This window comes from Phyllobates terribilis, unplaced genomic scaffold (genome assembly GCF_046119375.1).
Source record: "Phyllobates terribilis strain yellow unplaced genomic scaffold, ASM4611937v1 Scaffold_71__1_contigs__length_7168151, whole genome shotgun sequence".
In the NCBI taxonomy this organism is placed as follows: domain Eukaryota; kingdom Metazoa; phylum Chordata; class Amphibia; order Anura; family Dendrobatidae; genus Phyllobates; species Phyllobates terribilis.
The window spans coordinates 2326035-2351231 of NW_027362831.1; the positions used below are offsets into that span (position 1 = coordinate 2326035).

A 25197-nucleotide genomic window follows, 5' to 3' on the forward strand; every position below is an offset into this window, starting at 1 on the left:
TAGCTTGGGTCGTTACTGATGTGTCGATAACACAGCAGCATTTTTAGTGATAAAATATTTTTTCATGCTTTGTTTTGAAATTATTTATTTTTAATTTTTACAATTTTGTTTCCCTCAATTGACCACATACAGTAATATTGTCTTACAGTTAGCACCATATAGTAATTCTGGCAAACAGCTTGTAGTAATGTGCCCCATCCTGGTCCGCATCTGTCTCAATGTCACTCATCCAAGTCCCCATCTTGTAGTAATGCCACATCATGGTCCTCATCTTGTCGTAATGTGCCCCATCCTGGTCCCTATCTTGTCGTAATGTCCCCCATCTAGCTCCCCATATTGTATGTATATCCCCATCCAGGTCCCTATATTGCAGGAATGTCCCCATCCAGGTCCCCATATTGCAGGAATGCCCCCATCCAGGTCCCCATATTGCAGGAATGCCCCCATCCAGGTCCCCATATTGTAGGAATGTCCCCATCCAGGTCCCTATATTGTAGGTATGTCCCCATCCAGGTCCCCATATCGTAGGTATGTCCCCATCCAGATCCCCATATCGTAGGAATGCCCCCATCCAGGTCCCCATATTGTAGGAATGTCCCCATCCAGGTCCCCATATTGTAGATATGTCCCCATCCAGGTCCCCATATTGTAGGTATGTCCCTATATTGTAGGTATGTCCCTATCCAGGTCGCCATATCGTAGGTATGTCCCCATCCAAGTCCCCATATCGTTGGTATGTCCCCATATCGTTCGTATGTCCCCATCCAGGTCCCCATATCGTAGCAATGTCCTCATCCAGGTCCCCATATCGTAGGAATGTCCCCATCCAAGTCCCCATATCGTAGGAATGTCCTCATCCAGGTCCCCATGTTGTAGGAATCTCCCCATCCAGGTCCCCATGTTGTAGGAATCTCCCCATCCAGGTCCCCATGTTGTAGGAATGTCCCCATCCAGGTCCTCATGTTGTAGGAATGTCCCTATACAGGTCCCCATGTTGTAGGAATGTCCCCATGTTGTAGGAATGTCTCCATCCAGGTCGCCATGTTGTAGGAATGTCCCCATCCAGGTCCCCATGTTGTAGGAATGTCCCCATCCAGGTCCCCATGTTGTAGGAATGTCCCCATATTGTAGGAATGTCCCCATCCAGGTGGCCATGTTGTAGGAATGTCCCCATCCAGGTCCCCATATTGTAAGAATGTCCCCTTTGCCGTTTCTTCACACATACCTAAAATACTATGACAATGGGTGACGTGCGCAGCGATGTTCAACTTCCAGCGGTCTATCCAGGTAATTATTGTTTCCTTGAATATTCCATGTGCCTTGTGCACTTTTAAATATTGTTGCGCTGGATATTATTGTTTTAGATATTAGTACCTGGATGACAATAATATTGATTTAACATTGTCATAGTATTTTAGGATATGACCAGGAGTGTTTGATATTCATATCAACAGATCTCTTTATAATTACCTCCCATATATAATAATCTTTATCTGGCTAGTTGCACCCCGGTGACGTCTTTGATGATTTTATTTTATATATATAATATGTATTAATAAAATTTGTATATTTTATATAATGGACTGTAGTGATTGGCACTTTTTTTGCTCTGCAGATACCCCCCATTAGAATAGGAGATCAGTAGAAGAGTTGGGCTCCACACATATGCTGCAATAGATGTGCATCACATCTTACCCAGTGGTTGCATGGGAAGAGGCAATCTATGCCTTTTGCAGTCCCAATAATCTGGAGAGAGCCAACCGATCACACTACCAATTGATATTTCTGCATGGTGCCCCCCATTAGGAAAGGAGTTTCAAGGAAGAAGTGGACTTTACAGTATCCAAACATTCCATCTGCATTGTGCTCTGTACCACATACAGAAGAACTGCCAGTTCCAAAAGCTCCAGAAACATTTCCAGTCAAGGCAAGTGAGGAAGAAGAGGGCGCTTGTTGTCATGAAGCATCTTCCTCTCATGACCCAGACTTTCTGTCAGCAACCTCAACTAAACCACACCTTATAACAAAGTGAACTGAAAGATCTTGTTACAGATTTGGATCTGTCCCAAGAGTAAGGCTGAGCTCTTAGGGTTCACGCTTTAGCAGTGGAATCTCCTAGCGGACGATGTTCGGATTTCTTGGTTTCACAACCGTGATAAAGATCTTGTCCAATACATCTTCATGGAGGGCGATCTTGTGGCATGTAACAACATCAACAGTTTAATGGAAGCTCTGAAGATAAGTCATAATTCAGAGGAGTGGAGGCTCTTCATCGATCGTCCAAAACATCCGCTACCTTCAATTCCATTAGGTTATGCAGTCCACATGAAAGAAACCTATAACAACATGAAACAGCTGTTGAGGTGCCTGAACTATGACCAACATTTGCAGCCCCTCTGTGGTGACTTAAAAGTGGTTGCCCTCTAACTTGGTCTCCAGGTTGGATACACAAAGTACTGCTTCTTTCTGAGTGGAATAGTCATGCAAGAGAATATCACTACAATAAAAGACTTGCCTTTCCAACATTCACTTCAACCAGGGAGTAAAAATGTCCTGCATCCAGCACTTCTTGACCTAGTTAAGATTTTGTTGCCACCATTGAATATTACGTGGGCCTAATGAAGAACTTTGTAAAGGCAATGGATAAAAATGCAAAAGCATAAAAGTATCTCATTGATACATTTCTAAGGTTGAGTGAAGCAAAGATAAAAGAAGGAGTCTTTATTGGACCTCAGATTCGTAAGCTTCTTCAAGATGAGCAGTATGTCCATTGCAGGGCAAGGAAAAGGCTGCATGGGTAGCATTCACATTAGTGGTAACTAATTTTTTGGGAAACTCCAGAGTAGATAACTATGAAAAATTGGGAGAAATTCTCCTCAAAACATATAATGATCTTGGCTATAACATGCCCTTAAAGATTAATTTCTTACATTCGCATCTAGACTTTTTTCCACCAAACTGTGGAGCAGTAAATGAAGAGCACTGTGAGAGATTTCACCAAGATATTACGGCTATGGAGAAAAGATATCAAGAAAAATGGAAGCCATCAATGCTTGAACATTACCGTTATACAATTGTAAGAGATGATCCAGTGTAGGAGTACAAGAGACAAGCAAGAAAGAGTGGTCACTGAATGAGGAGCAAATGTTGTAGTGCAATTTCTGTATCTGTCAATAATTCGCAATAGTGTTTAGACAGGTTTTAGTTATTTGAATTGTTGCTAAGTTTCCTCTACATAAATATCAGAAGATTGGCATAGCAAAATATTCTGCATTTTTATATTTGCAAAAATAATAATGTTTCAAAGTACTGAAACTTTTATGCTTTCATTATATGTAGCAGTAAAAGGAAAACTCTTTGATTTCAGAGAAACAAGAGACAACTAAAAATTCTCATTGTGAGATTTGAATTCAGGAGGTCAAAATCATTAACAAATGGCTCATTTCATAAATGAACCTGACAACTTTTGAAAATATGTAGAACAGTGTATTCTGTTGTAATTCCCATTAAGATTAAGTAATCTGAATAAAATAAAATATACTATATATTATGACGTATGTATAATTGATTGCGTCACTTGCCATGCTGGAAGTGATACTCGTTTTTCACCAGACACATTTCAAAGATGCGTTCCATGTTCCTGAAGGCATCGGCAAGAATATCGGGGGTATAGCATTAACTTCACGTTGGATATTTTCCTTCAAATCTTCCGAAGTGCAAGGCTAGTTCTGATAAACTTTTCCTTTGAGCATACCCCAAAAGGAAGAAGTCTGGTAGTGTTAGATCCAGAAACGGTGATTGCCAATTACCCTGTTGCCGAAAAAGGACTCAATTTCTGCTGTGTTTCTTGCCAAGGGATGGAAGTCGCAAACAGAGGTTAAGCGCTACAACAGCTGTCTACCTCAATGCATCCTGGCTTGTTCGAAGCTCCATATACTGAGATTCATATTGCATCTGTTTAGATCAGATTGCTTTGTCATAGTAAGAGTTGTTACAGAATATTCAGGGCCTCATTCGAGTGAATTTCCTTCTATTACACACTTTCCATGAAGCTGCTGATGCCAATAGCTTACCAAGCTCATTGCATGAAGCCATTATTGTAGCATTATTGAAGCAGAAAAAGGATCCACTTGTACCTGATTCTTATAGGCCAATATTTTTACTACCCACAGACATCAAAATATTGGCCGAGATGTTGGCTCTGAGGTTGAGTAAATTTATTTTTACAATAAGCCACGCTGATCAAAATGGGTTAATGCCTATGAGGTCTAACATTGGTATGTTCACTTGAATCTCTAGATACCACGTGACAATTCAGGAGACAGGGTCATCGACTCGATGAATGCCACTAAGGCATTTCATAGCATAGAGTGAGAGTACCTCTGGTAGTGTTGGGAAGGTTCAGATTAGGACCTAAATTTATCTCTTGGATTAAATTGTTGTACCTGTAACCAAGGGCAAGGTTGAGAATCTTCTCACAAAGTCTTTGGGCAGGGTCACGCGGAAGAGGTGTACCTCGTCTCCCCTGCTCATTGTGATGGCCACAGAGCCGCTGGCAGCAGATATTGAAGAGCATTCAGACATTGCTGATTTTCGTTGTTAAGACGTGGAGAAAATGGTTGCCCTTTAAGCCGATGACTCATTGTTATTTTTAGCAGATGCTTCCTCTGCGTTATTAGTGGCAATATCCGTAATTGAAAGATTTGGATATTTGTCTGATTTGACCATCACCTGGTCTAAATCCATTCTACTTCCCATAGAGAAAATGTGTTGCTCTTTGATCGCTCCAACTTCTGTCAGAGGTCCAATATTTCGGACTAAAGAGAACGGCCACTGTCATGGATTACAAGACATAAATTATTACAAAATATAAAACAGAATATAGAGGTTTGGTCCAGATGAACTCTGTCATTAGTGGGACACACAAATCTTATTAAACTAGTATAGGTGCCACAGCTGTTATATATACTACACAATTCTCCAGTGTAGATTCCATTATGCTATTTACCCCAAAATAATAAGACATTTATATGGAATAAGCATCCAGCTCATAACTTAGAATCTCTGATGTGGGGAGGTTTGGCAGTGCTGAATCTTTGGATATATTTTTTGGCAACACAGTTGGAGCATATCCGTGGCTGAGAGGAGGAGGGAAAGCTCAGCACTTACAGCTCCAATAACAATCTAGTCTCAATTAAGTTTTAGAGACCTATAAATTTAGAATAACGCCATATCAAATGCTCACCCTTACCTTGATCCATAGGGTTTAGTGGAAAGTTGAGGTACTTTTAGGGTATGTGGAGGATCTCGAAACTGAGGAGCAGGGAAAGTCTGCAGTGGAAGAATGCTTTACATGGTAATGAAGTTGTTAGCACAACGTTGGATAGAGGCGAAGGGTCCGACTGTACAATAATTTATTTCTAAGATAAACTGGCATATAACTCTGGAGAAGGCAGTGTATACTAAATGAGGTGTCATATGAGTGTGATATTGATACATCTGGAATGGCCTACGTAGAGTTAATCTGGTTCCATCTAGGTTTCTTGTAGCTTATTATCAGGGAGAGGTGAAACGTTAATAGAACAAGTTAATTTCTCAGTTGGGGTTTGGGAGATGGAAGGTAGTGCTTAATATCTAAAAAATTATATAATGTCAAAATAGTACAGATGAGCGAATCGCTTTGCTCAACCCTGGTCCACGGTCCAAGTCCATGCTCTCTGGCCATGGACAGGAGCTGCGCGAGTTTCCTGAGCTTCCAGGTTCCCAGCCACAGCGTTTGACTAACTGGTCTAGCACCATCTGTGTGGCATGGTGCAAAGGTGATGACGTGTCAGCTCGGCAAAGCATAAACTGAGCCTAAGATTCCAGAGGGTAAAGAAATTCTAGCAGCTCCTGTCATCGGCCAGAGATCACTGACCTGATCCATGGACCAGGGTTGAGCGAAGCGATCTGCTCATTTCTACTAAACAGATAATGGGTCCTACATAGTCCTCCATACAGAATAATGAGTTCCACATAGTCCTCCATACAGAATAATGGGCCCACATAGTCCTCCATACAGTATAATGGGCCCACATAGTCCTCCATACAGTATAATGGGCCCACATAGTCCTCGACACAGAATAATGGGCCCCATATAGTCCTCCATACAGTATAATGGGCCCCACATAGTCCTCCATACAGTATAATGGGCCCCACATAGTCCTCCATACAGTATAATCGGCCCCACATAGTTCTCCTTTCATACTGTATACATGGCCCCGCATAGTGCTTCATACTGTTTATATGGCCCCGCATAGTGCTCCATATTGTACATATGACCCTGCATAGTGCTCCGTACTGTATATATGGACCTGCATAGTGCTCCGTACTGTATATATGGCCCTGCATAGTGCTTCATACTGTATACAGGGCCCCGCATAGTGCTCCGTACTGTACACTGTGTGCAGAATTATTAGGCAAATGAGTATTTTGATCACATGATATTTTTTATACATGTTGTCCTACTCCAAGCTGCATAGGCTTGAGAGCCAACTCCCATTTAAGTAAATCTGGTGATGTGCATCTCTGTAATGAGGAGGGGTGTTGACTAAGGACATCAACACCCTATATAAGGTGTGCTTAATTATTAGGCAACTTCCTTTCCTTTGGCAAAATGGGTCAGAAGAGAGATTTGACGGGCTCTGAAAAGTCCAAAATTGTGAGATGTCTTGCAGAGGGATGCAGTAATCTTGAAATTTCCAAACTTTTGAAGCGTGATCACCAAACAATCAAGCGTTTCATGGCAAATAGCCAACAGGGTCGCAAGAAGCGTGTTGGCCAAAAAAGGCGCAAAATAACTGCCCATGAATTGAGGAAAATCAAGCGTGAAGCTGCCAAGATGCCATTCGCCACCAGTTTTACCATATTTCAGAGCTCCAACGTTACTGGAGTATCAAAAAGTACAAGGTGTGCGATACTCAGGGACATGGCCAAGGTAAGGAAGGCTGAAAAACAACCACCTTTGAACAAGAAACATAAGATAAAACGTCAAGAATGGGCCAAGAAATATCTTAAGACTGATTTTTCAAAGGTTTTATGGACTGATGAAATGAGAGTGACTCTTGATGGGCCAGATGGATGGGCCAGAGGCTGGATCAATAAAGGGTAGAGAGTTCCACTCCGACTCAGACGCCAGCAAGGTGGAGGTGGGGTACTGGTATGGGCTGGTATCATCAAAGATGAACTTGTGGGACCTTTTCGGGTTGAGGATGGAGTGAAGCTCAACTCCCAGACCTACTGCCAGTTTCTGGAAGACAACTTCTTCAAGCAGTGGTACAGGAAAAAGTCGGTATCGTTCAAGAAAAACATGATTTTCATGCAGGACAATGCTCCATCACATGCATCCAACTACTCCACAGCATGGCTGGCCAGTAAAGGTCTAAAAGAAGAAAAAATAATGACATGGCCCCCTTGTTCACCTGATCTGAACCCTATAGAGAACCTGTAGTCCATCATAAAATGTGAGATCTACAGGGGGGGGAAACAGTACACCTCTCGGAACAGTGTCTGGGAGGCTGTGGTGGCTGCTGCACACAATGTTGATGGAAAACAGATCAAGCAACTGACAGAATCTATGGATGGAAGGCTGTTGAGTATCATCATAAAGAAAGGTGGCTATACTGATCACAAATTTTTTTGGTTTTGGTTTTTGCATGTCAGAAATGTTTATTTCTAAATTTTGTGCACTGATATTGGTTTACCTGGTGAAAATAAACAAGTGAGATGGGATTATATTTGTTTTTTATTAAGTTGCCTAATAATTCGGCACAGTAATAGTTACCTGCACAAACAGATATCCTCCTAAGATAGCCAAATCTAAAAAAAAAACACTCCAACTTCCAAAAATATTAAGCTTGGATATTTATGAGTCTTTTGGGTTGATTGAGAACATAGTTGTTCATCAATAATAAAAATAATCCTCTAAAATACAACTTGCCTAATAATTCTGCACACAGTGTATATATGACCCTGAATAGTGCTCAATATTGTATATATGGTCCTGCATAGTGCTCCGTAATTTATACATGACCCCGCATAGTGCTCCGTACTATATACATGGCCCCGCATAGTGCTCCGTACTGTATATATGGCCCTGCATAGTGCTCCGTACTGTATATATGGCCCTGCACAGTGCTCCTTATTGTATATATGGTCCTTCATAGTGCTCCGTACTGTATACATGGCCCCGCATAGTGCTCCATACTGTATATATGGCCCTGCATAGTGCTCTGTTCTGTATATATGGCCCCGCATAGTACTCCGTATTGTATGTATGGCCCTGCATAGTGCTTCATACTGTATACTGGACCCCGTATAGTGCTCCGTACTGTATATTTGGCCCTGCATAGTACTCCGTATTGTATATATGGCCCCGCATAGTGCTCCGTAATGTATATATGGCCCTGCATAGTGCTCCGTAATTTATACATGGCCCCGCATAGTGCTCCGTACTGTATACGTTGCCCCGGATAGTGCTCTGTACTATATATATGGCCCTGCATAGTGCTCCGTACTGTATATATGGCCCTGCACAGTGCTCTGTATTGTATATATGGCCCTGCATAGTGCTTCATACTGTATACAGGGCCCCGCATAGTGCTCCATACTGTATATATGGCCCTGCATAGTGCTCTGTATTGTATATATGGCCCTGCATAGTGACCTCACATTATAAAGGCCCCAGATTAAAAAAATAAATAAATACTCACCTATGCCATTCCAGCGCTGATCCCTGCCTACCTGTGGCCCACGAGCCATCCCCCTTTCACTAGCACCGCAGCTCCCGTCAGGCGGCGCGCCTTCCCGTCAGTCGGCGCGCCCTCCCATCAGGCCGCGCACCCTGATGGGTTTGGGCGTGAAAAGGAGAGTGGCCGCGGCAGTATTGCAGTCAGGCGGCACAGTTTGGGTCGCTCAGCCGAGGCGATGGCTGACGGCTGGGTGGCCCAAAACCGCAGCTAGAGGACCGACATGGAGAGCAATTGCCCCTCTGCCACCTGGCCCAGCCCGCCCCTGGAGATTCTAGTGAATTAAAGTGAGAGTGAGATGGAAAAAAAATTTGGAACCATGTTGAATTTTCCTTGGAGGATTCAACCTACAAAAATTTCACCTTACTTATCCAGGATGTCACAAAAGAACCAAGATGAACGTCTAAAGAACTAAAGGCCTCTTTTATCTCCTCAGTTAATGTCAATGTCCTTAATTTCACAATAAGAAAGATGATGGGCAGAAATTGCATGAGAGAGTTGCAAACCGTGGCTGACCAAAAAGAACATAAAGGTTTTGTGACACTAATCACTACTTACGGACAGACTGTGAGGCAGAGAAGTCAGACGTTGCGGGGTCAGTACCAAGAGAGCACATAGAAAACCATAGGGAATAGACAAAGACATAAGTCAGGTCATGGTCCGGGGTCAAAATACCAGGAGAGAGTGGATCAAGGCAAAAGGACAAGACGAAGGGATAGTCAGAACAAAGGGTCAGGCAGTGTAAGATCAGAACTCAGCACAACATAACCAGGCACTCACCAGGAAGCACATACTACCTCTGACAGGGATTAATGGCAGACAGCTCAGTTAAGTAGCTGGGCAATCTCCAGAACAGAGAACACCTGGAGAAAGTTCTTTACCTCCCAGTCACAGATTGGGCGGCAAAGGTGTCAATCAAGGTACCGACAGCTCAGCACGCCCTTCACAATATTGGATGCCCGAGCTGTCAGTCAAAACACCAACAATTCAGCATGACCCAGATTCCATAGTGCAGCAAAACAGTCATTCACTGAGTGGAGGAATTCTGACAGGCTTGACCCCCAGACTTTTATTATAATATTCTGTGAAATTGTGATTCAAAGGTGGAATTTTTTTGAAGACATAGGTCCCATCATATCTGATTAACACAGAATTCCACCATAATAACATCATACTAACAGACAAATGAGGTGATGTGATGGTGTGGAGCTGCTTCTACAAGAAGTGGCCGAGTTACCAGAATTGACGGAAACATGTATTCTGAACTCTATCACAAATTCACAGAAATTGGTCTCTCTCTGAATGACTAAAAAGAAACAAAACTAGGGTGTTGGAGTGGCTTAGTCAACGTCCTAACTTGAACTTCATTGAGATGCTGTGGCAAGACTTTCAACGAGAACCTTCCAATGTAGCCGAATAAAAACAATTCTGCAAAGACAAGTGTCCAAAATTCCTCCACATTGATGTAAAAAAATTCATCACAGGTTATCGCAAGCTAATGATTTGCAGTTGTTACTGCAGAGGATGGCATGACCAATTATTTGGTTTAGGAAAGCAATTATTCTTTTTTTACAAGGTGGATTTTTAGGGTTTGTATAAATCTTTAAACTTCAGTAAATGGAATGATCAATTAGAAGCTGCATTTTGTAGTTACTTGTTTAAACTTTATTTTATGGTAAAAATAGTTGGATGATCAAACATTTACATGTGACAAAAAAAGTAAAACTGAAAGAAACTACAAAAAGGCAAATACTTTTTTATATACATTTTTATAGGGGTTATCCCCTTTTAGAAAATCATCGTCTCCAACTGAAGTTTGTTAGAAAATAACCAATCACTCGTTACTCACCGTCCCAGGATCCAGCACTAAGTCTTTACCCATGTTCCTGGTGTCTGGTATTGGCTGTGGCACTGACTCAACATCGACAGCGCGGCGGTCAATCAGAGAACTCAGAAACTCTGAATGGGACGGTTCAGTTTCCACGGGCAGAGTCGCTGAGCTCACTGATTGGGTACCACACTTTTGCCATGAAGTCAACGCAGCATCCAATACTGGTCACAGGCAGCAGAGCCAGAAACTCAGTGTTGGACCCAGAGAAGGTGAGTGAAGAGTGGATTGTTATTTTATAACAAACGGCAGCATGGGACGAGGATTTTCTGAAAGGAGACAACCCTTTAAGTTCTTGACCAATGTTATATCTTTTCCTATCTCATCAATGATTTATTTTGACTATAAATTGAATGTCTGTTATAATTTTAGTACATAAAACAGATTGAAAAAATGCTGTCACTGAATAAATCCATTTGTTTTTAAGCAGATGTGATTTGTGTGTAAAACATTCAGGAATTGGAAATCTTTTTCCGGTAAAAGATTTCTCATGCAGAATTAGAGCTGGCTTTGATTAAAACACTCTCCGAATAGGGTAGATGAAAGTTTTCTCTTATATATTTGAGTTTTTTAATACTTATTAAGATTTGATTTCTTGGTAAGATATTTCTGACATTATTGCATGAAAATGGCTTCTCCCCTGTGAGAGTTCTTTGATGTCTAAAAACTTCTGACTAAAACATTTCCCACATTCTGAACATGAATATGGCATTGATCCTGTATGAACACTTTAATGGTTAACAAGAGATGATTTATCGGTAAAAAATGCCCCACACTCTGAACATGAAAATGGCTTCACCCCTGTGTGAACCCACTGATGTCTGGCAAGATGTGTTTTATTATTATATCGTTTCCCACATTCTGAACATGAGAATGGCTTCCCCCCTGTGTGAATTCTCTGATGGAATGGAGGCCCCCTTTAAACAGATGTTCAGAGAGAAGAGGCCCTCTCCTCTTCTCTCTATACACTGCCCCGATTGGACAAACCATCAGCAGATTTGGGTTTCATTATCTCTATGCTGACGACACCCACTCATACACTTCTTCCCCTGACATCACCCTAACCTAATACAAAATACCAAGGATTATTTGTCTGCTGTGTCTAACATCATGTCCTTCTTCTATCTTAAGCTGAATCTCTCCAAAACTGAACTTCTTGTGTTTCTCCCCTCTACTAACCTAACTCTACCTAACATTGAAATTACCTTGGAGGGTTCAACCATAACTCCCAAGCAGCACGCCTTGGGGTCATATTCGACACTAACCTTTCCTTTACCCCCCATATCCAATCACTAACTCACTCTTGTCACCTGCATCTTAAAAACATCTCCAGAATTCGACCTTTTATCATCTTTGAAACTGCTAAAACTCTTACTTTCGCTCTTATTCACTGTTGTCTGGACTACTGCAACTCTCTTCTGATCGGTCTCCCTCTTACCAAACTTTCTCCTCTCCAATCCATCCTGAATGCGGCAGCCAGGGTCGTATTTCTGTCCAGCCGCTTCACCGATGCCTCCACCTTGTGCCAGTCATTACACTGGTTGCCCATTTGCTACAGGGTCCAATATAAACTCATCGCTCTCACCCACAAAGCTCTCCACAGTTCTGCACCGCCTTAAATTCCTCTCTCATCTCTGTCTATCGCCCTACACGTGTCCTCCGTTCTACAAATGACCTAAGACTAACATCCCACATAATCCGAACCTTGCACCTCCGTCTCCAAGACTTCTCTCGCGCTGCGCCAGTTCTCTGGAATGCACTACCCCAGACGATCCGACTGATGCCTAGCCACCACGTCTTCAAGCGTGCTTTAAAAACCCATCAGCTTAAAAAAGCCTAGCACGTCAACTACTCAGTAAACTAACTTTCCCCTGTCCCCTCCTTCTAAATATTATTCAGAATCTGCGCCCTACTCTTCATCTGTCTCCACACCCTCCATGCACATGATAACTGCACTCGATACTTGAGTATTGCATTTAAACATACTGATATGAAAATCCCTATTTATTATAATTGCCAGACCTGAAATAACAAACACTTTTCACCTATTGTGTCCCCCCCATTTCCTTGTAGAATGTAATTTTGCGAGCAGGGACCTCACTCCTAATTTAACTGTTTAACTGTCTTACATTGTATTGAATTTATTGTCTGTACATGTCCCTGCTTAATTGTACAGTGCTGCGGAATATATTGGTGCTATATAAATATAAATTATTATTATTATTAAAGGCTTTCTGAGGCTGGATAAACCAGAAGATATTTCCAGCATTTAATCTCTTTCGGATGAATATTTTGAGCAGATTCAACAGAAGTAAATCTGCACCAGAAGGAAGGTGAGCAGCGTTCTCGACACCCATGGCACTGACCTTCCATCCTCCTAGGAATCTTCTGTTGTTTGGCTATATACCTCCATGTTATCACACAGTAATATTATCTGACATATTTACATAGTTAATACGAATGAAAAAAGACAAATGTTCACAAGTTTTAATCGGATGGGAGAAAATGAACGTACAACCATAATGCATGTTCTGTTCTGACCAAAAGAGCTAAATATTTGCTTCTGATCTCAATTGTCAATCTACTGGAGATTCATGAAAGCACCTTACATATTTACATCATTATTTATGTTATTGTTTTTAAAAAAGCATCTAAGTCTAAAAAACATCTATACGGTATAAAAACCCATCCAGACCGATGGTTTTGTCTAGTTCAAGTAAAGGAGCTAAAAAGCCCTCACCCTCCAAGTAATTTTGTCTTATCCTTTATCGTTGTTGTTTTACAAAGAACTGTCGATCAGCTTATATTTTATTGGATACAAATTACCTTTGATGTGGCGCATATACACTGCTCAAAAAAATAAAGGGAACACTCAAATAACACATCCTAGATCTGAATGAATGAAATATTCTCATTGAATACTTTGTTCTGTACAAAGTTGAATTTGCTGACAACAAAATCACCCAAAAATCATCAATGGAAATCAAATTTATTAACCAATGGAGGCCTGGATTTGGAGTAACCCCAAAAATTAAAGTGGAAAAACACCCTACAGGCTGATCCAATTTTGATGTAATGTCCTTAAGACAAGTCAAAATGAGGTTCAGTATTGTGTGTGGCCTCCACGTGCCTGTATGACCTCCCTACAACGCCTGGGCATGCTCCTAATGAGGTTGCGGATGGTCTCCTGTGCGATCTCCTCCCAGACCTGGACTAAAGCATCCGCCAACTTCTGGACAGTCTGTGGTGCAACGTGATGTTGCTGGATGGAGCGAGACATGATGTCCCAGATGTGCTCAATCGGATTCAGATCTGGGGAAAGGGCGGGCCAGTCCATAGCTTCAATGCCTTTATCTTGCAGGAACTGCTGACACACTCCAGCCACATGAGGTCTGGCATTGTCCTGCATTAGTAGGAACCCAGGGCCAACCACACCAGCATATGGTCTCACAAGGGGTCTGAGGATCTCATCTTGGTACCTAATGGCAGTCAGGCTACCTCTGGCGAGCACATGGAGGGCTGTGCAGCCCTCCAAAGAAATGCCACCCCACAGCATTACTGACCCACTGCCAAACCGGTCATGCTGAAGGATGTTGCAGGAAGCAGATTGCTCTCCACGGCATCTCCAGACTCTGTCACATGTGCTCAGTGTGAACCTGCTTTCATCTGTGAATAGCACAGGGCGCCAGTGGCGACTTTGCCAATCCTGCTGTTCTGTGGCAAATGCCAAGCGTCCTGCACGGTGTTGGGCTGTGAGCACAACCCCCATCTGTGGACATCGGGCGCTCATACCACCCTCATGGAGTCGGCATCTAACCGTTTATGCAGACACATGCACATTTGTGGCCTGCTGGAGGTCATTTTGCAGGGCTCTGGCAGTGCTCCTCCTGTTCCTCCTTGCACAAAGGCGGAGGTAGCGGTCCTGCTGCTGGGTTTTTGCCCTCCTACGGCCCCCTCCACGTCTCCTGGTGTACTGGCCTGTATCTTGGTAGCGCCTCCAGCCTCTGGACACTACGCTGACAGACACAGCAAACCTTCTTGCCACAGCTCGCATTGATGTGCCATCCTGGATGAGCTGCACTATCTGAGCAACTTCTGTGGGTTGTAGAGTCCGTCTCATGCTACCACGAGTGTGAAAGCACAACCAACATTCAAAAGTGACCAAAACATCTGCCAGAAAGCATTGGTACTGAGATGTGGTCTGTGGTCCCCACCTGCAGAACCACTCCTTTATTGAGGGTGTCTTGATAATTGCCAATAATTTCCATCTATTGTCTATTCCATTTGCACAACAGCATGTGAAATTGATTGTCAATCAGTGTTGATTCCTAAGTGGACAGTTCGATTTCACAGAAGTTTGATTTACTTGGAGTTATCTTCTGTTGTTTAAGTGTTCCCTTTATTTTTTTGAGCAGTGTATATATTCCCATGAGAAGAATCTGTGACTTCTCTGCATTTAGTGGTCACTACTCACCTGTGTAGTCATATGTAGGAATCTCCTCTTTACACTGCTCATCACCCCTCACATATGTCTCTGTAGTATTAATATGGGTCAGATCTTCACCCTGAAGTCACAGACAGATGGAGAAGTCTCATCTATGATCAGCTCTAATCCAGCCATCAACACCGTTCTCATTACACAAGTATAAAACATATAATACTGGTGGATAAAACAAGACTGAACACAAGACCTTCACAGCCGTCTACACATCATAGAGGAGATCTCATGACACCTTCTCTCCATCTACCTGATGATCCTGAGGAACATTAGGATCTTCTTGTTTACAGTCCTGTGGAAGAAGAGGACGGGGACATCTCTCTGGTGTTGTCCTCTTACTGGATAGATCTGGAGGAAACACATACAGGGGCTGAATTCATTCTTTCCATACAGATAATTATAGGCCGTGTGTATTTAGTCCTGTCTATTACCTGGTGATGTGAGGGGCTGGGGAACCTCCATCATGATGTCCTTGTACAGATCTTTGTGTCCTTCTAAATACTCCAACTCCTCCATGGAGAAATAGACGGCGACATCCTGACATCTTATAGGAACCTGACACATACAATGATACCGTCATCCCCCAGATCCCTTCATAGAGTTACTGTATAATGTCCCAGCATTCCCAGCAGTGTCACCTCTCCAGTCAGCAGCTCAATCATCTTGTAGGTGAGTTCTAGGATCTTCTGGTCATTGATGTCCTCATGTATCAGGGGGTGAGGGGTAGGCCCTGTGATTGGGCTCGGGGGTCTTTCACATCCCTCAGACACAGGGTCCTGACAGCGCTCACTAGAGGTCTTCTTCACTACTGTGTAATCCTGATTATGGAGAGACACATTATCTATCGTCAGCAGACAACTTCATCCAGCACCATGACAACCAGCACAGCAGAGTCCTGCATCCACTGAGGCCCCTGATCATGTGACCCCTGACTCCTCCCCTCCTGTGACGTCATCACAGGTCCTGTGCGCACAGAGCAGCCATATATGTGGTGGCGGCTCTGCAGGTGGAGGTATGTGGAGACCCCCATTACTGGGCGCAGGGGGCATTAACCCCTTCAGCACGGAGACTCTTTTGGGGTCTTGTGTTGCCCCTTTATAAGAATCATAAGGTTTTTGTTCTGTTTCCTGTAATAGATACATACGACCCAACTATGGAGACAGGAAGGGAGGAAACGTATTGTTCTCATAGTACAGGACCCCGTTACTGGCCCCACAGTGTAATGCCCCCATTATGCCCCTTATGCAGGATGTATGATGCCCCCCACACAGTGTAATGCCCCCATTATGCCCCTTATGCAGGATGTATGATGCCCCCACACAGTGTAATGCCCCCATTATTTCCCTTATGCTGGATGTATGATGCCCCCACACAGTGTAATGCCTCCATTATGCCCCTTATGCAGGATGTATGATGCCCCTATTATGCCCCTTATGCAGTATGTATGATGCCCCCAGACAGTGTAATGCCCCCATTATGCCCCTTATGCAGGATGTATGATGCCCCCACACAGTGTAATGCCCCCATTATGTCCCTTATGCAGGATGTATGATGCCCCCCACACAGTATAATGTCCCCATTATGCCCCTTATGCAGGATGTATGATGCCCCCACAGTGTAATGCCCCCATTATGCCCCTTATGCAGGATGTATGATGCCCCCCACAGTGTAATGCCCCCATTATGCCCCTTATGCAGTATGTATGATGCCCCACACAATGTAATGCCCCCATTATGCCCCTTATGTATTATGTATGATGCCCTCCACACAGTGTAATGCCCCCATTATGCCCCTTATGCAGGATGTATGATGCCCCCACAGTGTAATGCCCCCATTATGCCCCTTCTGCAGTATTTATGATTCCCCCCACAGTGTAATGTCCCCATTATGCCCCTTATGCAGTATATATGATGCCCCCCACACAATGTAATGCCCTCTTTATGCCCCTTATGCAGGATGTATGATGCCCCCACACAGTGTAATGCCCTCATTATGCCCCTTATGCAGTATGTATGATGCCCCCACACAGTGTAATGCCCCCATTATGCCCCTTATGCAGGATGTATGATGCCCCCACACAGTGTAATGCCCCCATTATGCTCCTTATGCAGGATGTATGATGCCCCCAAACAGTGTAATGCCCCCATTATGCTCCTTATGCAGGATGTATGATCCCCCCACACAGTGTAATGTCCCCATTATGCCCCTTATACAGTATGTATGATGTCCCCACACAGTGTAATGCCCCCATTATGCCCCTTATGCAGGATGTATGATGCCCCCACAGTGTAATGCCCCCATTATGCCCCTTATGCAGGATGTATGATGCCCCCACACAATGTAATGCCCCTTATGTATTATGTATGATGCCCTCCACACAGTGTAATGCCCCCATTATGCCCCTTATGCAGGATGTATGATGCCCCCACAGTGTAATGCCCCCATTATGCCCCTTATATAGGATGTATGATGCCTCCACACAGTGTAATGCCCCCATTATGTCCCTTATGCAGTATGTATGATGCCCCCCACGCAATGTAATGCCCTCCTTATGCCCCTTATGCAGTATGTATGATGCCCCCACACAGTGTAATGCCCCCATTATGCCCCTTAAGCAGTATGTATGATGCCCCCACACAGTGTAATTCCCCCATTATGCCCCTTATTCAGTATGTATGATGCCCCCACACAGTGTAATGCCCCCATTATGCCCCTTATGCAGTATATATGATGCCCCCCACACAGTGTAATGCCCCCATTATGCCCCTGTAATCAGGTGAACGGATACAACGCACAGACATACACAATGTGGAAGTAACTAATATAATTATTTATGTCCCTGATATGGGGGAATTGTGATAACTATAGCAACAGTGAAAAATGCAGAACAGGGAGATTACAAGATGAAATCTACAATATCAGATATACAATGAATTCTCCGGCTCACTAACTGTAATCGCAGCCTCTAACCATATGTTACTTTTATCTACTGACAAGGGTGATGGTCCGGACACATATAGGCCATTATGCTCTCCGGCGTGGAACACATAACTACGGGCATGAGCAGTCACGGGTATGAGTGGTGTGGCGGCAATCAGTTTATCTGGCGTTTCAGTGTAAAGCGCGTCACTTCCGGACATGCACACTAGGTGATGGACATTATCGAACCTCTAGCGCATGAGAAGTAGCGCAGGCGCAGTACATTATTGTAGACAGACTCCATTCTATATATCCTGTGACAATTCACCTCTAGGAAAGGGAATGGGTCTCCTAGTCTGGGGAGGGGTTTTGGATGAAGTGGGATATTTAAACATGGACACCTGACTGTATCAAGCCTCCTGTTGAACCTGTTGGGGAAACGCATCAGGGCGGATTATAGAAACATTCTTTGATGAGTCCATACTCTTTCCTATATACAGTGGGGAAAATAAGTATTTGATACACTGCCGATTTTGCAAGTTTTCCCACCTACAAAGAATCGAGAGGGCTGTAATTTTTATCATAGGTACACTTCAATGGTAAGACAGAATCTAAAACAAAATCCAGAAAATCACATTGTATGATTTTTACATAATTAATTTGCATTTAATTGCATGAAATAAGGATTTAATTCAATAGACAAACAGAACTTAATATTTGGTCTAGAAGCCTTTGTTTGTCAGACATTTCCTATAGTTCTTGACCAGGTTTGCCCACACTGCAGGAGGGATTTTGGCCAACTCCTCCATACAGATCTTCACCAGATCTTCCAGATTTCAGGGCTGTCACTGGACAACATTGAGTTCAGCTCCCTCAGAAGATTTTCTATTGGGTTCAGGTCTGGAGACTGGCTAGGCCACTCCAGAACCTTAAAATGCTTCTTACGGAGATCCTTTTTGGTTGCCCTGGCTGTGTGTTTCAACTCATTTTCATGCTGGAAGACCCAGCTGCGACCCATCTTCAATGTTCTTACTGAGAGAAGGAGGTTGTTGGTCAAAATCGCTCAATATATGATCCCATCCATCCTCCCTTCAATATGGTGCCGTCGTCCTGTCCACTTTGCAGAAAAGCACACTCAAAGTATGATGTTTCTCCCACCCTGCTTCACAGTTGGGACGGTGTCCTTGGGGTTGTATTCATATCCTTCTTCTTACAAACATGGCGAGTGTAGTTGATACTAAAAAGTTCTATTTTGGTCTTATCTGAGCACATGACCTTCTCCCATGCCTCCTTTGGATGATCCAGATGGTCATTGGCAAACTTCAAAGGGGTCTGGATGTGTGCTGACATGAGCAGGGGGACCTTGTGTGCCCTGCAGGATTTTAATCAATGTCAACGTAGTGTGTTAATAACAGTAATGTTTGACAATGTGGTCCCAGCTCTCATCAGGTCAATTATCAGTTCCTCCCATCTAGTTATGAGCTGATTCCTGACCTTTCTCAAAATCATCCTTACCCCACGAGGTGAGATCTTGCATGGAGCCCCAGACCGAGGAAAATTGACAGTCATCTTGTGTTTATTCCATTTTCTAATAATTGTGCCAACAGTTGTTGCCTTCTCAGTAGGCTGCTTGCCTATTGTCCTATAGCCCATCCCAGCTTTGTGCAGGTCTACAATTTTGTCCCTTAGCTCTTTGGTCTTGGCCATGTTAGAGAGGCTGGAGTGTGATTGAGTGATTGTGTGGACGTGTCTTTTATACAGATAACGAATTCAACCAAATGCAATTAATACAGGTAATGAGGGCAGAGTAGGAGGGCTTCTTAAAGAAAAACTAACTGGTCTGTGAGAGCCAGAATTCTTGCTGGTTAGTAGGCGATCAGATACTTATTTCATGCAATAAAATGCAATTTAAAAAATCATACAATGTGATTGTCTGTTTTTTTATTTTTATATTCTGTCTGTCACAGTTGAAGTGTACCTGCGATAAAAATTACAGACCACTCCATTCTTTGTAGGTGAGAAAACTTGCAAAATCAGCAGTGTATTAAATACTTATTTTCCCCACTGTATATACCATGAGGCATATCTGGTCCTATTAAATTTATCAGTGCATTTTTTATATATATATATATATATATATATATATATATATATATATATATCTCTATCTATCTATCAGGGTCAACTAGGGCTTTTGAGGGACAACCACCAGTGAGCGGGGACGCCATTGTTGTTCCTTAGTCTGCCAGCCTCCCCGTTTAGGCAGTATCAGCTTTGCTTAGGTACAGGATAGGGTACGGTAGTGACTGTATCAATTATTCAGCAACATCTTTGTTTACATCTGTTTATACACAGTTGAAACCAGAAGTTTACATACACTATATAAAAAAGACACATCTGCATGTATTTCTCAATATCTGACATGAAATCAGAATAAACCTTTCCTGTTTTAGGTCAATTAGGATTACCATCATTTTTAATATCTGCCAAATACCAGAATAATGAGAGAGAATGTTTTAAGGCATTTTTATTACTTACTGCAAAGGCAAAAGTTTACATACATTTCATTAGTATTTGGCACCATTGCCCTTAACCCCTTTACAGCCTGTGGTGTATTAGTACGCACCAGGCTGTCACCCCCTGTTAATCGCGGGCTCCGGCGCTGAGCCCACACTGAACCGGGCACATGTCAGCTGATTTTTACAGCTGACATGTGCCTGCAACAGCCGCGGGTGGAATTGCGATCCACCCGCGGCTGTTAACATGCTAAATGCCGCTGTCAATCTCTGACAGCGGCATTTAACATCGCCGCACCGGAAGCGCATCACTTATCCTGCCCATCGGTGACACCGGGTCACTGATGGGTGTGCATGACAACCCTGGGTCTGCAGCAGACCCCAGTGGTTGTCATGTGCTGATCGCTATGAGCACCACCTAGTGGTCGGCGCTCATAGCACAGGGGCATTTCTGCTACATAGAGGTGATCTGCTCATCACCTCTATGTAGCAGAGGCGATCAGACAAGTGCTGCTTCTAGTCTCCTATGGAGACTATAGAAGCAAGAAAAAAGTGAAAAAAAATGTTTTTAAAAATATTTAAAAAAAATTTAAAATATAAAAGTTTAAATCACCCCCTTTTCGCCCCATTCAAAATAAAATAATTAAAAAAAAAACACATACACATATTTGGTATTGCCGTGTTCAGAATCACCCGATCTTTCAATATAAAAAAAGAATTAATCCGATCGGTAAACGGCGTAATGAGAAAAAAATTCAAAACGCCAGAATTACATTTTTTGGTCGCCGCAACATTGTAATAAAATTCAATAACGGGCGATCAAAACATCAGATCTACCCCAAAATGGTATCAATTAAAACTTCAGCTCGGCGCGCAAAAAATAAGCCCTCACCCGGCCCCAGATCCCAAACTTTGGATTTTTTTTTCACCATTTAAATAAAAAAAGAACCTATACATATTTGGTCTCTACGAACTCGTAATGACCTGGAGAATAATAATCGCAGGTCAGTTTTAGCATTCAGTAAACGTGGTAAAAAAAAATTAAAATAAATATCATATTGCACTTTTTTCACAATTTCACCGCACTTAGAATTTTATTCCTGTTTTCCCATACGCGATATGGTAAAACCAGTAATGTCGTTCAAAAGTACAACTCATCCCGCAAAAAATAAGCCCTCACACGGCCATATTGACCAAAAAATAAAAACTCTATGACTCTGGGAACAAGGGGAGCAAGAAACAAAAATGCAAAAACGGAAAAGGCTCGCACCTGCCTTTTCAGCTTTGCAAAAAATTTTCAATAGGATTGAGATCAGGGCTATGTGATGGGCACTCTAAAACATTGACTTTGTTATCCTCAAGTCACTTTGTTACCATTTTGGCAGTATGCTTCTGGTCATTGTCCATTTGGAAGACCCATTTCCGCTCAAGCTTTAACTTCCTGGCTGAGATGTTGCTTCAGTATTGCCACATAATCTTCTTTTCTCATGATGCCATCTATTTTGTGAAGTGTACCAGTCCCTCTTGCAGCAAAACAACTCCACAATATGATGCTGCCACCCCCGTGTTTCACATTTGGGATGGTGTTTTTAGGCTTCCAATCTTCTCCCTTTTTCCTCCAAACGTAACAATGGTCATTATGCCCAAAAAGTTCAATTTTAGTTTCATCAGACCACAGGACATGTCTCCAAAAATTAAGGCCTTTGTTCCTTTGTGCATTTGCAAACATTAATCTGGCTTTTTTTTGTTTCGTTTGGAGTAATGGCTTCTTCCTGCAAAAGTGGCCTTTCAGCCCATGTTAATACCGTACTTGATTCACTGTGGTTATTGACACAATCTTACCAGCTTACACCATCATCTTCACAGGGTCTTTTGCTTTTGTCCATGGTTTAATATGCACATGTTGGACCAAAGCACGTTCATCTGTGGGACACAGAACTCGTCTACTTCCTGAGCCGTATGATGGCTGGACATTCCCATCTTGTTTGTTCTTGCGTATAATTGTTTGTACAGATGAACGAGGTACCTTCAGGTATCTTGAAATTGTACCCAAGGATGAGCCAAACTTGTGCAAGTCCACAATTCTCTTTGTGATATCTTGACTAATTTCTTTAGACTTTCACATGATGCTGAACAAATAAGTAGTGTGTTTCAGGTGTGCATTAAAATACATCCACAGGTGTGTCTCTAATCAACTCAGCTGTTGCCAAAAAGCTTCCAAACACATGGCATCATCATATGGACAATCCAGAATTGTTTAAAGGCATAGTATGTAAACTTTTGACTTTGAAGTAAGTAATAAAAACGCCTTAAAACATTCTCTCTCATTATTCTGGCATTTGTCAAATATTAAAAATTATGGTAATCTTAATTGACCTAAAATGGGAAAGGTTTATTCTGATTTCATGTCAGATATTGAGAAAAACATGCATATGTGTCTTTTTATATAGTGTATGTAAACTTCTGGTTTCAACTGTACATCCACAACAAGCCATTCAGCTTATTTTTTTTTCCTTAGATTTAAGTATATATATATGTTGTTAGTTCAGTTTTTAATGCATATATTTAATAAAGGTTTAAGAACAGGGCTGTGGAGTCGGTAAGCCAAACCTCCGACTCCAACTCCACGACTCCGATTCCCTCATACACGGCTCATGTTTAAGTGATAAATTTACTGTAGCTCAGATTCATCTCAGCTAAAAGTCTAGATCCTTAGATCAGGGATAGGACAGATATTTACAGGACATTTCATAACTTTCCCAAATTCTTATGAAAAAAAATATTCCCCACAAACTGCATTGAACTACTGTACCCAGTTTATTATATATTTTAGGAGTTGGAATTGGTCTATTTTATACCGACTCCGATTCCGACTCCACCAAAATGGACACAGACTCCGACTCCAGCTCCACAGCCCTGTTTAAGAATTTACTTTAGAGTGCTGTCCCCACAGCACTGCCTCTAAACACACTATGCTATGTGACGACACAGCATTTGATCTCAATTTTCCAGACATAAATTCAGTAGGCCAGGAGACATACGCTATTATTTTTTTGTTGACTTTTTAATTTGTGGTTGGTCAAGAAGCACAGACTATTGTTTGTATAAACCTGGATGTTGACACTTGAGTTGATATTTACTGCAACTTATTGTCTACTAGCTTTGCAAAACGGGTGCAGGGTCATTGAATAATGGATGTTTACTAATTATGTTGATTGACCATTGTGTGGGCCCTGTGGCTTGTTTTTTTCATAAAACAGAGAAGGATGAACTGTGCAGATCGATTAAATGTTCAAAACAATGAGTTAAACTCATCCCACCTCCCCCTGTGGATGATGACCTGAGCCACAGATGTAAATATAAAAAGTGATTTATATCTTTCTGCAAGAAGAATGAGAGTCAACTGCCAGAGCAACAGCTAAGACAACATGGCCCCATGAAGAGGGACACAGATTTGACTTTCTATAGGATGTCAGCTTAGGGGACCATGGCCCCAGCTGGAAGAACACAGAAGTGTTCCACTGAATATCACTGAACCCATGGATACGTTTGGTAAAGCTAGGATTGTGACCATCTGGTCATCTGACCCCCAAGGATACATTTGGGTCACCTGTTCCCATGGAGATGTTTGGGGTAGCCAGGTTGTCATGCTAGGTATGGGAAGGACCCAGCATACGATGAAGGGAAAAGGGGGGAAGCCCAGCAACTAAGGAAAGGGAGAGTGGAGACCCCCTAGGCAGATCTAACACCCTGACTCCCCTACACTTAGCTTTGAGAAGACACCAGAAAGATCACGACTAAAGTCCACAAAGGAACTCCAAGAAGAATCTAGCCGACTGCTAGAACTCCAGACCTGAACAGAGGAATTTACTCTATCACAAGCTATTCTCTGAAGAAACTGAGAGTTTTTAAAGATCCAGCTATGGTGTGTTAATTAGCAGCAGGAGGTCGAGATCACTGCTGGGTCCTAGAGAGGGAGGCATGATGAAAGGATCAAGAAGGTGTCTGCAAGGCCAAGTGCAGCAACATTCTACAGCCGGATCCAGAATGACTGTCTGTCAAACCTGACACACCCGTGACAGGTTGGGACCCTACGGTCACTTGGAACCCAGGGAGATGTTTGAAGTAGCCAGGTTAGGACCCTCCAGTCACCTGGAACCCATGGATATGTGCAGAGAAGCCAGGTTGCAACCCTCCGGTCACCTGGTCACGTACCTCTATGGACTGTCAGCTTTCTAAGCTTGTCATTACCTCCTCTCTGTGGATGCCCGCTAAAAGCGAGGTGCCATTGGTGGGGGTAGTCGGCCCTGGAAGCCCCGAAGTCTAAGCGGCTTTAATCCCCGCGAGTCAGCGGAAGGGTGGGACTTTGTGATTTTACACCATTTTGGGTATTTTGCTGGGACTGTTCTATATGTTATTGTCTGTTTGGTGGTTCAAGTATTGCCACACTGTTTTATCCTCACCCTGTGTTGTCCGAGCAGAATTCTGCTCACAGGAGACCCCCCGTGTCTCCGCATGGTACCATGTACCCCTTGTGAGGCAGTGACCGGGATCATATACGAGGGGCGTTATATATCACCCAGAATGTGT

At 42.8% G+C, this 25197-nt stretch overlaps 1 protein-coding gene across 1 annotated transcript in view; it reads left to right on the forward strand.

The window, feature by feature from the left end:
- Positions 1 to 16099: 16099 nt before the first annotated feature.
- Positions 16100 to 25197, forward strand: part of LOC141194443 (uncharacterized) — a 73596-nt gene continuing 64498 nt past the window's right edge. Inside the window, exon 1 of the mRNA XM_073662364.1 lies at positions 16100 to 16184. The gene's annotated coding sequence lies outside the window, so the exon portion shown is untranslated. The remainder of the gene's footprint in view (positions 16185 to 25197) is intronic.